General features: G+C 45.1%; 1 long non-coding RNA gene across 1 annotated transcript; it reads right to left on the reverse strand.

The window, feature by feature from the left end:
* Positions 1-4,865: 4,865 nt before the first annotated feature.
* LOC146766258 (uncharacterized) lies at positions 4,866-12,836 on the reverse strand. The gene is made up of 2 exons (XR_014958071.1): positions 5,940-12,836; positions 4,866-5,567 (listed from the first exon to the last, which is right to left on the reverse strand). It is a non-coding gene; the product is annotated as an uncharacterized LOC146766258 (long non-coding RNA).
* Positions 12,837-15,254: the final 2,418 nt, after the last annotated feature.

The following is a 15,254-nucleotide window of genomic DNA, read 5'->3' on the forward strand; positions in this document are numbered from 1 at the left end:
GTTCACAGAGACCCAGCAGCCCTGAGCTGGGGCTCTCAGCAGCCAACAGCTTTTAATCTAATTTTCTTACTGTGTCTAATCTTTAGGGTGAATAGGTTTGAGTTTTGTCTCTGTGGCTGTGAAGCAGAGAAATTTGTTTTCTTTCTGGAGAAATCACTGTGGTAAGAGCCCAAGCCCTGGGGCTTGAATGGAGAGCAGGGATATCAGCTGTGTGCAGAGTCTGCTCCCTGGACAGAGACCCCTCCTTGATTTCAGGCTGTCTCTGCTGTTGTGTCAGTCTGGCTGTCTGCACAAATGCCTTAGCAAGTCACTGAGGGCTTTATTCCTGCATAGGATTAAACTGGGATAATTTTTGTCTTTCCTCTTAAGACAGGGTGTTTGTGAGTGGCTCCTTGAAAATGCTTTCCTTGAGTTCTCTGGTCTGACTGTTCAGAATTTCTTCTTTCCTGAGCCCCTGCCTTGGTCCTGTCACCCTCACTTGTCTCCTCTGAGCAGCTGTCCCTGCCCCACCTGGCCACGGCAGCTCTGTCACAGTCATCACTCCAGGCTGCACAGGGGTCAGTCCACACCTTGGCCCTGATGGATCTCCCAGGCTTGGCAGCACTGGCCCCTCCTTGGCCCCTCCTGCCAGCCGAGGTACAAACCCCCTCCATGGTGAAACCATGACTTCCCCATTGTTCACTCCAGGTTGTTTTGCCTGCTCCAGCCTATGGAAATTGGTGCTCTGTCCCTGAAATGATGGGGTTAACAACACTGTGAGGATCTTGCATCAACAGACCCTGGAGTTCACACCTGAGAAAAGTTTGAATTGGTGTTGAGGGCATCATTGCCCCTTGTGTGAGAAGGTTGGCATAGCTCTGTGTTTTCATTCCTGGAACAGAGGTGGGGAGATGAGGGCTCTGCTGTGTGTACAGGGAAAAACTCAACACCCTTGTTTCAGCTTTCATTGTCAGGCTTTTCTGTTCCAGATACTGTATTTTGCTTTTTTTTTTTTTTGTCCATGCATTTATTACATTCCTTGGCTGGTCCCACGGGCACTTAAATCACAATAGCTGGGGGCCTCTGGATTAGGGTGCAACAGTAAATCTGCAGATGTACAACCATGCATTAATTTCCAGCTGTGCTACAGATTTTGCTTGCTTGGCTTAGTTTTAGCAGAAAGGCCATGGTTCCTGCTTGTTTTCTAACTGGTTATTCCCTTGGTTGAGCAGGCTGGAGGGAAGGAGGGACTCTGCCCCTAGGTGGATGCAGAAGTGTGTCCATGGCCAGGAAGAGCCAGATACTAAAGGATGCAGATGATACCCTGGGCAGGGACTGCTTATGGGAGTCAGGACTGGTTTGTCTTTTTGGTTTGTATTGTTTAACACTGAGAAACCTGATAAATTATGGGTTAAAATGGCTCCTCTGTCCTTTAAATTTAAGAGCAAACTAGGGAGTGAGGCCTTTACAGATTGAATGCTTAAAATAATATCTTGAGGGGGTTGTTTTATTTTTTTAAACTTGGATTGCCAAAAACTCTTACTAAGACTTTTTGCACTGATCTTGGACAAGAAAACATTGCAAAATACCACATTCTCCTTAGACGATAACATTGTTTCCTGCCCTGCTCTAATACCAGTTTATTGCCTCAAGTCCTGGAATTGCTTTACTCAGATATTTGTGTTCTCCACTGCGCTGGACTTTGACACTTCCTACTGCTTTTGGGGGCCTGGCTGAAGCTGCTCCACGGCTGGAGGCAGCACAGCTCAGTGCTCACATGCTCCTCTGGACCTAAATCCACGTTCCCAGTTGATAATCCTGACAAGATCCCACCCCTTCACCCCCAGAGAGCCAGCTGGCATATGTAAACCCAACCAACTGGATTGACAATTGCCACATGGAAGTGACAAGATAAGTGCCAAAGCTGCATCCCTCGGCTGTCCCCCAGGAGCATCACTGAGCTCTGGAGTTCAGCTCCTCACAGATAACACAGTACCTTCTGCAGACAGATGGGCTTTGATTTCAGAACACCCTGGTGAGACTGGTGGCTCAGGTTGTGTTTGGAGCAGAGTCCTGTATTAGCTGTTACCCCCTCCCCCAAACCTCATACTACAATGCTCCTTTTAGACCAACATGATCCAAAATCCGCCAGGCAAGCTGCAGTGGGCTCTGTGGGGAGGGTATTTTGCATGAAAACAAAGCTGGTGGCAGACAGAATGTTGGTGAGCCTCCCTGGGTGTGCTCTGGTGACCCTGTCACCCCTGGTGGCCCGTGGCCATTGTCCCCATGTGGTGCCATGGACCTCAGCCTGGCTTTCCTACCCCTGTGTGACACAGTAACTCAACATCTCTCAGCAGAGTGGGCAATAACAGGACCAGAACCTGGCCTGACTACAGCCAGTGGCAGGACCCAAAATTGCTCCTCTTCCCAGCTCCTGTGTCCCTGCAGGGGCTGGGAGGATTTTATTCTCATAGGTTTCTGGCATATGGAGTACATCAGCTCTGTGTGCTGCTTAGTGCCTCGGCTGCTCCAGAAATATTTCACAGGGGGAAAGCTCTTGGCTAGGGCGAGGTTGAATTTTCCAAACTCTGTTCCCACTGGGGTTTAATTGCTTGCAACCTTTACTGTGGTTATTTTCTTTCTCTCCCTAAGCCCAGGCCTCTGTAACCTTAATTAGCTGGCTGTGGATGTAATCTTGCTTGATACATGATGGTTTTGATGGGGAAATGTAAGCAATGGAGGTGGTGAGCAGAGATGCTCAGGGATAGTGGCTTTGGTCTGTGGAAAAAAATTAAGAGTTAGTGTCCTTTTTTTCCTCTTTCTTTTTCCTGAACCTGGATACAAAATCAAAAGTTCCCACCTCAAAAGCCCACACAGCAAAACAAGAAATTCTAGATCCCACCCCCCATCCTCACTTCAAATAAAAACCTTAACTCTCTTTAAAACCCTTATTTAAACAAAGATTCTTCTAAATACCCCAGAGTATTCCTCATGACTTATTACTTTTAAAATGTCAAAATAGGAATTTCAAAGCTTTTTTTTTTTCCCTCTGTTCAGTGTTTAACAAAAGTATTCTAGTATGTTTGTTGAATTATGGCTTTGTTTAAAATAGGAGATTTCTTTGCATATCTGTTCTTGCTGGCATGTCCCCAGCAGGTTGTGGGGGCAGTTCAGTGCAAGGGCTCCCTGACCTGGACAAAAGCAGGCCAGGTTCCTGTGTCCACTCAGAGATGGTGTCTCCACTGCTCCACACTCCCTGGATCAACTGAGAGAAGATCCAGAGCTGCTCTGGCCTCCCCGTCTCTGTCCTGTGCAGCTGAGCCCATCCCAGGGATGTCACTCACTCCTGCTGGAGTGGCAGATGGCTCTCCCCAGGATTTTGCTGCCACTCAGCTGGGATTAGCACCAAATTCCCATCTCAGAGAGAGAAGAGCAAAAAGCACCAGTGTCCTCCTAGCTGGACTGGCAAAGTGCTTCCCACCCAGCCCTGCTCTCTGCATAACCCCTGCCTTTGCCTTCTGATGTGACCAGTGCACAAAGGATTACAGACATTCCTGTAACTGCTCCAAAATCACAGATGTTCCCAGCAGTGGGAATCTCCTCTACCCTGTGTGGGAGCAACATTCAGTACAAGCACAGCTCTGTGTTTGTTGCACCTCCAATCTGTAATTTCTACAAGGAAATGGAGATAGTGGCACTTTAGGAGACACCCAAGCATGTTTGAGTCTAAAATGGGAAATATTAGAGGGGTGACATGTGTTTTCTAAAATCTAAGGATACATTAAGGAAGATGCATTTCATTGGTATTTATACCTACCCCTTTCACCAGTGGTTTCAGGGTGGTTTAACCAACATAGACCAAAATTATTTTAAGGGTCTGAAATGTCTGTGGAAAGCAATTTTTTTTTGCCATCAGCTACTATCTACTATATTTTGGCTGAGGTCAGGAGCCTGCTTTCTGTTGTTGGTCCCTCTCATCTTTTAATCAGAGCCATCCACTAAAGAAGTACATTATGCTTATTTTAGAATAATTGACTGTGATTAAGTAGATGTTGCATTTTGGTGGAACACATCACATCTGTGTGAGAAGGTCCCCATCCTCCTCCTAAAGAGTCTCCAGCTGAGGTCTGTGTTTCTGTCAGCCCTCACCCCAGAACCTGGTCCATCCCTGAAGGGTCGCTGGTAGCACTGACAGTTTCAGAGCCAATGCCAGGAGATGTTACTGCACATATAGAGAAACCTGTGCTCTAAACCCCCTTTCCACACAGGAAGAATGGTCGTTATTAGCCACAAGGAGCTGCTGTGAGAGTGGATTAGTTAATGTTTCAACAATGTTTGGAGATATTTATAGCATTAAACTAATCTTTCTATCACTCAGTAAATAGCTGTTATTTCTTTATGGCAGGCTGCATATATGGGCTGTTATGGTGATGCAGCCAAAGGGGTTTTTGATACTTTTTTGCCATTAGAAATCAGGCAAATTCATTTATTGGATGCTTTTGAAATTTCTGCAATCAAATCAGGAGGGGAGAGAGGATGGAAAATATGAAATGGAGTTTCTTGCCCTGTTTCTCAGAGAAATTTGGTGAAGGGGACCAAAGTGAGGCATCAAGGGGGAGTGGAATTGCTGCGGTCAGGAGGTGCACAGGTTCCAGCTCTGTTCACTGACTTCTCTGTTTCAGTCACACCTTGGGTGCCAGAGTCACAAGGGTGAATTTTAGATGCTGCAGCTGATTTCTTCTTCCTGGCAGTGGTGAACTGTTACATCCTCTCCCCACTCCCAGCTGTGTCTTTCCATCTCCTCCCTGGCACAGGTCCTGGTGCTTGGCAGGCTTTGTGCTGGGAAGGTGCACCTTGATAAGGTGCCAGAAGCAGGTTTGCTGTATGTGGGGAGGTGGTTCAGTGAGTTCTGCAGAGCACCAGAGCTGTGGCAAAGAGGATAAATGGGGGGAACACGAGAGAGGGGACCAGCTCCTTTGGGCACCCTTTAGAATGGTTCATTCTACATCCATCATTTTATACTAAGACCAAAGATTTTTGATGATTATGCACCTTTTCACTTGAGGGGAAAAGTAGTTTTAGGGCAGTGAAAGCTGAAAAAGTGCAAAATGAAAAGTCAATGCATTTACTGCCAGCACCTTTGAGACCATTCATGCAGAGAAAAAACTTCTGGATAAGGCAAAAAGTTTTGCCTTTGGATTTTGACCCTCTCTCCAGGTGAGGTGGAAGAAATTCAGTTCCTTGCAGAGTCAATGATGAAAGTGAGCAGCACAGACGTAGTTTTGCTGAGACTGAAATCAACCAAGTGAGGAGCTGGGACGTGGGAAAGGGGAGAGCTGGCTGTGTTCGTGTGGCCCTGCCTGGGCAGTGCTGGCTGGGAGCTGCCTGGGGCTCTGCAGGAGCACAGCCTCGTGGATCAGGGCTCCTGGGCTTTAACTCTGGTGATGAGCTCTGTCAGTCACACCTTCCTTTGGTTTCAGCAGTTTGCCATCCCTGCTCATGCAGAGGGTGCTGGAGGCTGGCAGGGCCATCTGACAAACTGCCTGAGGAGCTGGGAGCAGAGGGTAAAGCCTGGTGTTGCTGGGAGCCTGGAGGAGAGGAAAAGACAAAGGGAAGCGTGATGATGGGGTCAGAGCTGTTTACTCTGACTTGAACCATTGGCTTAACACTCCAAGTCCACAGCTCAATAAAAGATTTCCAGGACAATGAAAACCAAAAGCTCCAAGAATAACTATCAGGCACCAAAGCTGCTATTTCATAGTTAATAATTGTTTAAATTGTTATAATTGTTTAAATTTGCATACACATATACACAGCTCACAGCTGGGAGATCTCTAACCCTCCTGGACTGCCGGAGAGGCTCTACTCCTTCACCTGCAGGACAAACCTGAGGCTCCCTTGGAACAATCAGACTTGTCCTGCCAGCTGTTGGCTGTCCTGTGTGAAGCAGACCCTCTCACCTTGCACAAGGACTGTCACAGGCCACTTCAAGGAGCCAGGGTTGTTGTCTGCATGGGGATATCTGCCACAAATGCAGCGCAGGTGGGAACCTGAATGAAAACACATGAGCCTTGACAGAGAAATGAGATGTCACAGGATATCCCAGAGCTGGCCAAGGTCAGCCTCTCTCTGCTGTGTCCTGTTGTTGTTTGATCCTGTGCCTGGCTGATGAAGAGGAGGGACACAGTGTAAGCTCACTGTGCAGGACATGACAGAGTTCTTGGCTGGCCTGAAATTGGGAGAAACTCCTCTGACACCCAAATGAACCCATGGAATTTGTCAACAAAGCCCCCATCTGACTTGGAGAGCAGATTAGGAGCATCTGCTGAGAGTCCTAATTATCCCCTTTTCCCTGCCAAGTTTTCTGTGGTTGTCAGCTCAACACAGGTTTATCATGTAAGATGTGGAGCCTGTGTGTGTGGATGCTGCTCCCAATGAGAGATGAGGACACAGTAATATTCTTGTTCTCCACAACAGAACACTATTGTAAATGCAGGTGAACCTGGTGGAAAAAAATAATGATGGCTGACTCCAGTTCAGAAGGCTGAATGATTTCTTTATTATAACTATACTATATACATTCATATACTATATAAAGGCAGATACTAAAACTACATATTACTTTCTCTAACTACCACATCCAACTCCCAACTCGTGACCCTCTTCTCGAGAGTCCAGACACAGGTGGGTTGGATTGGCCATCAGGCTCAAACCATCTTCACCAGAATCCATTCAAGCAATCACCCCAGGTAAACAATTCTCAAAACACATTCCACATGGAAAAAACAAGGAGCAGAAACATAAATTGTTTTCTCTTTCTTTCCTCTGTGCTCCTCTATGGAAAAATCCTGAGAGAGAAAAGAATGTGCCTGCCACAGACAACCCTGTGAATCCAAATCTGCTTTGGCTACCAAAATGAAAGGCAGTGGATTTAGTGGACTTTGAGGAGGACTTGTGTTTCTCCCTGGTGCTGAACAGGCTGGAGATGAGCAGGCTGTGATTTGGGTTGGTGCTGTTTTGCTTGGTTGTCTACATCACAGGAAAGCATTGTTGTGTTCAGGTTTAGGTGGCTGTCCCTGAGTTTTGGTGGAAAGAGGGCAGGCAAACTGCATTCTGGGGCTTCCTGATCCAAGGTCTGGTTAGGGAACTGTGACCCTGGGATTGCTGCTCTCTTCTGCCCTGGGAGAAAGAGGCTTTCTTTTTCAATAGTAAGATGCTTGTTTCCTACAGAGGATCAAATAATACAAAATCCCACAATGCAGGTACTGTACTGCTTTTTTCTCAGGTACAAGCTCTTTTTTCAGGTTTTGTTTTTAATTTTGGTACCTTCTTTCCTCTAAATCCTTCTGAAATATATCAAATATCTCCTTGAATGGCACATTTCTGGGCATGTTTCTTCCATTTCTTGTGCACAGGATTTTCTTCCAGTCTTTGTGAAGTCCTCTTTGTTAGAATGAAATGCAGAAGAGCCAGATGGTTTGGCCAGAGTCCAGTTACCTAAGAAACATGCACCAGCACCCTATCAGAACATATTTCCTCTAAAGATCACGCTTGGCCTGCTTTGTTCTAATAACCAGCTTAAAAGTCAACATTGAGCTGTCAGTACCTATTTTTTCTTCTATAATTAATCTAAAAAGTTCAACCTGGAATCAATAAAAATGACCTCATGGCTTTTTTTTTTTTTTTAATCATTCCTTGAACAATTTTTCCCTATATGACTTTTTCATTGGTGTGACTGAATTATCTCGGGTGTCTTTTCCAACCTTAATGATTCTATGGATGTTATATTTTCAATCTCAATTCATACTTGAATCAGAATCTGTGGTTTTTCTTCAGCAGAAAATCTAAGGGAATATTTGGCTTGATTCGGTAGCCACATTCTTGCTTCAGTTCAAATAATTTTCATGTTCTTTGTCTTTCAGATTGAATTACTCTACATTTAGAACCAGGTTTTGTTATTTTTATTTTTTATAATATATTTTCTTAAAAAATAAAGTGAGAGAAAAAGGAAAACAATGTTGGGACATACATCCTTATGTCAGAGGGTGCTGTCAAAGGGACACACGGTCCTGTGTGACAGGCAGAAATTTATCCCAGAGTCGGTACTCTGCATTTATCCAGAGTCAAGTTTCTTCTGACATGGAGGATATGATTTAGCAATTGCTCAGAATCTTGTTCCAAGCTGAGTGCTCTACTATATTGACTTTTTTGGTAGTGAGATAAGAGCTGATTTTTCTTTCTGAACAAGGCTCTGATTGTGAGCTGCAAAGCTGGGTAGAAATCTGGCCCCATCGACTTCTGCAGTGTGACCTGGTGGTTGGCAGACCCTTAACTCTCAGGCATCTTTCCCTCTTCAGTTTAAGTGTGGCCAGGCAGGGTTTTTTTTGGTCCCTCTGTGATTGCTCTTGCACAATCTCCTCGTTTAAGCAGCATATCAAAATCAGCGGGTGAAATTGGACACTTCCTTTGCAGATGGAAAATTTATTGTCTGCTCGTGCCTTTGTGCTGAAGTTTGGATCTGGGGTTTTAAAGCCCCTCCTTCCCCTGCCTATGTGGGAGTTTCCCCTAAAGATGTGGAATGTTTACTGCATACCAAGGGCAAGACATTATGCAGACATGAGGCTCACAACACCTACAATTTCTAAACCACATGTGGCCTGTGTGGATTTCCTTGTGCTGAATTCACATGGAAACACAAACACATGTGGCATTTTTGTTGCTTTTCTAGGAAATCACGGAGCACAGCCCTGCAAAATAATACTTCCTACTGTTGGATCCACTGTGTAATGGGGGGAGGTATTGCTTTTGTGTCCTTGGGCTGCTGAAGCCTCATGCCAAGGTCTTGAGTCATTCACCCCCAGTGTCTGGCTTTCCAGGAAGGCAAATCCCAGTTTTAGAACCTATTGGGGACTGAAGAGTGCCGTGGGAAATAATAAAGGAAAGGTCATCAAACTTTATCAGAACTTGGGTTTTCCAATGGGGATCATGCCAGGAAATGTGTGATTAGGAATTGGAAAAACTGTGTTGTGTCAAGGCAGCTGGAATAAAGCCAGCAGGATATGAAGTGGCTTCAGCCTGCTCTGAGGAAGGATGAAGAGAGCTGGCAAGGCATGAGGGGAGGCTGGGGGAAAGGTGTGAGCAATTATTAGGTGGAATCTTGCTCTGTGTGTTTGATAGCCCTGCACAACTCTTAGCTGCTCAGTCATTGCCTGGGGGATATGAAGGGATGAGGTACCACTCTTGACTGCCAGGTGAAGGGATGAGGAACCACTCTTGACTGCCAGGTGAAGGGATGAGGAACCACTCTTGACTGCCAGGTGAGTGCCAGCACATGCCGGTGTTCCTCAGAGCTTCCTGATCTGCACTCAGGGTCTCTCATGTTGGCAGCCAGCAAGGTAGTGCTGCATGGTCCTTGGGGAAGAGGTGTAGATGTGAAGGCAAGGAGTGGGAGGACAGATTATTACTCCAGAGAGATGTCCCTCTGTGCTGCCACCATCGGCCTTCTGCCTTTCTGATGAGGGAGATATCTTCTCTTTCCCCCTTGCAATCAATACAGCTGAAAAATACCGCAGTTCTCAGAGAAAGCAAAAGTCCTTTACTTTCCTTGGCACACATAGCAAGACCAAGAATGTTCAAGTCAGCATCCTACCCCAAGAGTGATGTATCCTCAGTTGTTCTTTGGATGTATTGAGCAAAATACATGTGCACCACCAGCAGCTGCAGGACTCCACCCCAGAGATGGCAGCATTTCAGTGGTGAAATCACATTGGAATGTGCTTCTCATCCAAACATTAACCCCACTTAACCTAAAAAAACCCCAAACAAACCACACCAAGTTTGTCCAATTTGAGAACAATTTACAAGCCTGATTTTCTGTAGCAGTGGGACTTAAGTGTTCTGCTTGTGTCCCTGCTGACCCACCATCACTCTTTGTAAGAGGGCTAGAAAGTTTGGTCATGCTGTGTTCATACTGGTTTGGAGGAGAAGACATGTAAGGATAAGAGATAGACAATTTGCTTCCTCTTTCAAAAAATTCACTTCTCAAAGGTTTACTGAAGGCATACACTTTGTGTAATTGACCTTTTGGTCATGCAAACATTTCAGTGTCTTTCAGGGCCTGTTCCATGGCCTTTGCAACTTCAGCAGAGTCCTTCTAGTGGGGTTTCCTATCCCTGGGTGTACCCTCAAACCCCTTTGCTCAATGTTCACTTCTAAGCTCATATAACCGGCCTGTATTTTTATGTGCACCAGGAGGATTCTTCACAAGAGCCCTGGAAATCCTGGCTCCTAGTCAAATGTCTTCCTGCTTAGCCTGGGACTAATGCTCTGCAGAGTTGGTACCTAGAGCAGAAATGCAAGTGTCACCTTTAGTGGCTTCAATGTGTTAATGGTTTGCACCACAAGACTTTGGTCATGTTTTCATATTGTGACACTGACTATGAGTAAGAAACTGGCACATGGTTTGTGATGCCTTGAAAAACTCCTGGCAAGGAACTGCATCCCTCCAAGCTTCTCTGAGGAACAAATGCAATGTGACCAGGTGTAGCTCAGGGTTTTGTCACATAGGATATTGGGGCATAAGTATTTCACTGGTGCAAGGGATATGGGTTACCAGATGGAGTTGCTTCATAGTTATATCACCAGGGAAGAATATGGGATATTGCTCCCAAGAAGCTCACCATCCCAAAAGGCTCAGTTTGTTTTAGTACACATTGTCACCTCTGCCAGGGTTATCCTCTGCACTTGGTCCCATTGCTACTAAAATTACTGAAAACTGAATTTCTGGATCAGCCCATTACTGGTGTTAAAAAGTAAATGAACACTCTTTCACTGAGTGCATCAGTTTCTCCACCTGGTTTGACTTGGGTTGCATTTTCCATCACCTGCAGTAGTGACAAAGGGCTGACACTGCTGATGGCTTTGGGACACATCAGGACAACTTAAGTCCTTCCCAGTGAATTACATCAGAAATCATTGTTGTGTCTTTGCTTTCTGTATTTGGACTTTTTTTTTCTGGCACTGCTGCTCTGTAAGCATGAGCTGTTTGGCTTGTTGATGAAACTTTTACCCAGAATTTATATCTAACTTTGGAGAGGACTTGAGCCACAGCTAAGGGGCACTGAGCTTCTTGGTGTGACCACAAACAGTATCCAAGAAGACACAAGGAATGTTGGTGATGTGCTAAGTCCTCAGTGCTTTCAAAAAAAAAAGGGAAACAGTTACACCCTGGTAAGAATATGAAGGAAGAAGCAAAGAAACCTGAAAAGGGGGCTTGAATTGGCAGCATAAATTTTTCCAGTGAGCTGTTAACTTCTTTGTTAACAAACTAGACTTGAGTCATAAGCAGGGTACACAGTCTAAGCAAAACACTGGAATTCAGATACTTCAGCACTAGAAAGTCAACATCATATGAAAATGCACCATCTGATTAGGTGACAACTGCAATTTATTCCCAGGGAAATCCATTTAATTAGTTGGAAGGAGTCAGGGTGTTTGATCTTCCAAGAAAAAGACATTTCCAAGGGCTGGTAAATATGAATTCAGAAGAGGGATTTTGTGAGGGGTTCACAATGCATCTGTTCACTGAAACTTGTAAAAAATCATTACAGCATTCAATTCTCTTGTGAGCCTTTGAATGTAATGAGTGCTCATTCCAGCAAGGTTCACATTTCATCTGCAGTCAGCCCATTTTTCCTATCCAGCTCCTTCAAATGCCAGAGATCTTGGAAAGATGATCCAGAATCAGTTCAGAAATACCACAGCTCCGTGGAAACCTGCACACCAGCTGCTGTCCACCGTGACTTGGTGACACTGTGCTCACAGGCTCTGTGCAGTGTGATTTCAAGGAAGAAGGCTCCCTTTTCCTCTAACGATGCTGGTGGGTTTGGGGATCCGTTTTCACAGCTGCAGCTGGTGTTTGGAACCTCTGGAGAGGGATGATTTGGCACTTTTTCCAAATCCCCCTCCTTTCTGTGCCTGGCCCAGCTCTCCTCTATGCATGAGGATATGATATCTGTGCCAGAGCATTCAGTGTTAGTTCCACATTGCCAGCTGTGTTCTGCAGTGCCTGCAAACAGGGGGTTCAATCTGCAGCTCTGAGAGTGTATGGGATACCCACGTACACATCCATGTGCAGATGTGGCACAAATCCTGATTTTGAGAAGCCTGGGACAACACTTGTACTTAGGAATTCTTTGTTATTTTTAATCCGCCTTTCCTATCCTCCCTTACAGTGCTTTAATGACCACGATATAGGACTATATCTACTCCTTTAACTTGTTTGATTCAGTATCAGTTTTCTATTTCTTAATTGAGCCTTTGGTATTTGAAGAGGGTAAACTCTCCCATTCCATATTTCATGGTGACAGAATAATAGATTTTAGTGTCACTGCATCATCATCAAACCAACCCAACCTCTCCCAGTACAGTGCATCAACAACCCTGTTACAGCAGAAGTCTCTCATGGGCAGAGGGAGAGATCATTTTGGGGTCAATAGTGCCCACCCAGCCTGTCTGCCACCAAGTGACTTGAACTGCCCTTGCTTTCATCCTTTGTATAAATCTCCAGCCTTTCTCCCACATCTTCCTTATGTTAAATATTCCCCTTTGATTTGGAAGTAGCTCTGTGAACATTTCTAGGAGGAAGGAAGGGACAGCTAATAACAGCATTGAACCTGACCTTCTGTGTGTGCCTGAGTCTGCTTTCCCCAAAGCCGTGCATAAATTAACATTCTGGCAATAAAACTGAGCCTGTTTAATTTTCTGTTTGACTAGAAACGTTGAGAAAATGTCATGATATTTGATTTCATCTTTGTCTATTTTTTGCCCCTGCTGAATGAAGCTCATTGGCCTCTGGAGACCCAGGCACACACAGTGTGTCTGGGAGCACATAAAGGGGCACTGTCCCTCAGGCATGTGCTCCTCAGCCACGCAGGAAGTATTGGGTTTTATGTTTGAAGCCTGGCTGAGGTTCCCTAATGGCTGTTAATCCTCTGGTTTCTTTGACTACATCCTGTGCCAGACCTGCTCCCACCTCAGCAGGCTTGGGGTTTCTGCTTGCTTCACATAAGTGTCCAAAAATGTGTAGGAGGAGGCTCCACACCAGACTGAGTGTGTGAGTGGGGCAGATTGAAAGAGCAGCTACAGCAGCTACATTTTCCTTTCTGAAACACTGAAAAGTTGAGACTAATTTTTAAGGGATGAGCCAGTTTGAAGGAAGAGAAGTTCTAGCCCAAAAGGACTTTAGGTAAGAGGCAGCAAAAGAAGTTAGGAGCAGTTTTAGGGTGGGCTTAGCCAATCTGCTGCTGGCAGTTGTTGTAGCTCCACTGAAGGCTATAGGAATTCTTGCCAGATGTAGACACAGCCTTGAGCATTGTTGATAAAAGGAATGGTTTCCCAGGAGAAAGGATAAAAAACTTAACCTAGAGATATGGCCTGACACATTGCTATGGTAATGAATCCTAAAAATAAAATATTTTTGTGGGAAATAGACCCTTTGCTAACAGTCATCCTTCCTTTTCCTCAAGGTTTGTTAGGAGTACTCTTCCTCTGAGTCCAGTAGTGCTCCCATGGCTGCAATTCCATGGAAAACCTGTCCCAACAAAGCATTTTTCCGTCTGGATAACTCTGGGTCTTTTAACTGTGAAATTAAATTTCAGCTTTAAAATTTATTTGAAATCACATATTTTCTATTACACATTAATTGTGAATCTATTTTTGCAACTAGAGAGTAGATAGCTCTGAGGGATTATTAAAAATTACCAGCTACATCAAATAGCAGAAACATTAGTGAAATTCTGACATTTTCCATAACTCTGTGTGCAAAGCTAGTGACAGTATCAACCTGTCAGTTAAAACTTGTCAACCTCAGGAAAAGAATGTGAATTCAAATCAATAATTTTATTTTTTATGGGTTTTAGTTTTGTCTGAATTGAGCCTTGATGAAGTTTCCCCATTGCTGTGCCTGGTGCTGTAGCATTGGTAACTGAGAGGAAGATTTCACTCTACCTGTGCATCCAGGATCACCATTTTCACAAGGATGCTGCCAGCCTCCCTGGCACTGCTTCTCTCCTGCATTCTCCATTTTGTGCTGGTTTGGTAAAAGCTTTTTTTCCCCACTGCTCACTCAAAGGACTTTAGCTTGTGATTTTCATATTGTTTGAATGGTTGTTCACTCAAGGTTTAAGTTGGGTTTGAAGCCCCCAGGAAGAGGGGGGAAAAGTGACACAAAGCTAACCACAACCCTGATCTATCCGTGCTATTGGTGGTAAAAGTCTTTAGTATGGCACAATATTGGATAATAATAAACAGCTTTTGTTTCATAGGGATATCCCTGTTCCATATTAAAATCCCCCTCTGCCACAGAAAATCAATGTTTATACTGAAAAACAGATGGGGACTCAGGTTTTGGGGTTTTTTTACCGTGATATTAAATCCCACAAGCATAAAGTTAAGTTTTCCCTTCCAGCCTTCACTACCAGCAGGTCTTAGGGGGGAGTTTGTGAAGGGCCAGCTCTGCTCAGGGTGCTGAGAAGCAGATGGCTCATCTTCATGGGCTGCACACTTGGGTGAGTGGTGGTGGCATTGTCGCCAGTGACACGGGGTCCCTTGAGGTTGTTTTGCAACCGTGTTATTAAGAATGTATTTCTGGAACTTGTGTGTGAAACTGCTAAAAGATTGTAGGTTGGACAAACTGAGGGATCTGAAGCAGCAAAACTCTCAGGTTCTGGTTTAACATCGAGCCTGAGGTGTGCTGTACCAGCCCTTGCTGAAGGATATTTGGGACATGCAACACCGGTGAATTGTGAGGGTCTGACGAGCTGTCTAGGGGTGAGAAATCTACTCCACGTTTGGTGGTGCAGTATTACAGTGTTTGTGTGGTTGGATGGAATTCAGTAATCACGGAAAGACAGAAAACAAAGGTAGGAAGGAGCCTCTGCAGGTCCATATTTGTGCTGAAGGTAGTGACCTTCCTCTGCTCTGGTTTGATGCTGCTGAGAAGAATGTGAGGTCTGGGACCAAGCCCAGAGTGGGGAAGAGCAGGTTTCTAAATCTGAGTGTTGTGTTTTCTACTGGATATCAACAAACCTGGACTGGAAGAGCCCAGAGCAGCCAGTTGGAGGGAGCAGTAGCAGGGAAAGCCTTGTCTGGCATGACATTCCCGAGTCTCTACTGTGCCCTTGCTGTCCCTTGGTGACCAGCGTGCCAGGGACTCAACCTTGTGACAAGGGGGTCACAGCAGCCCCTTCCCCAGACCCAGCTGCCTGCCTGGACCA

Source organism: Lonchura striata, chromosome 12 (genome assembly GCF_050655825.1).
Source record: "Lonchura striata isolate lonStrDom1 chromosome 12, ASM5065582v1, whole genome shotgun sequence".
Lineage (NCBI taxonomy): Eukaryota > Metazoa > Chordata > Aves > Passeriformes > Estrildidae > Lonchura > Lonchura striata.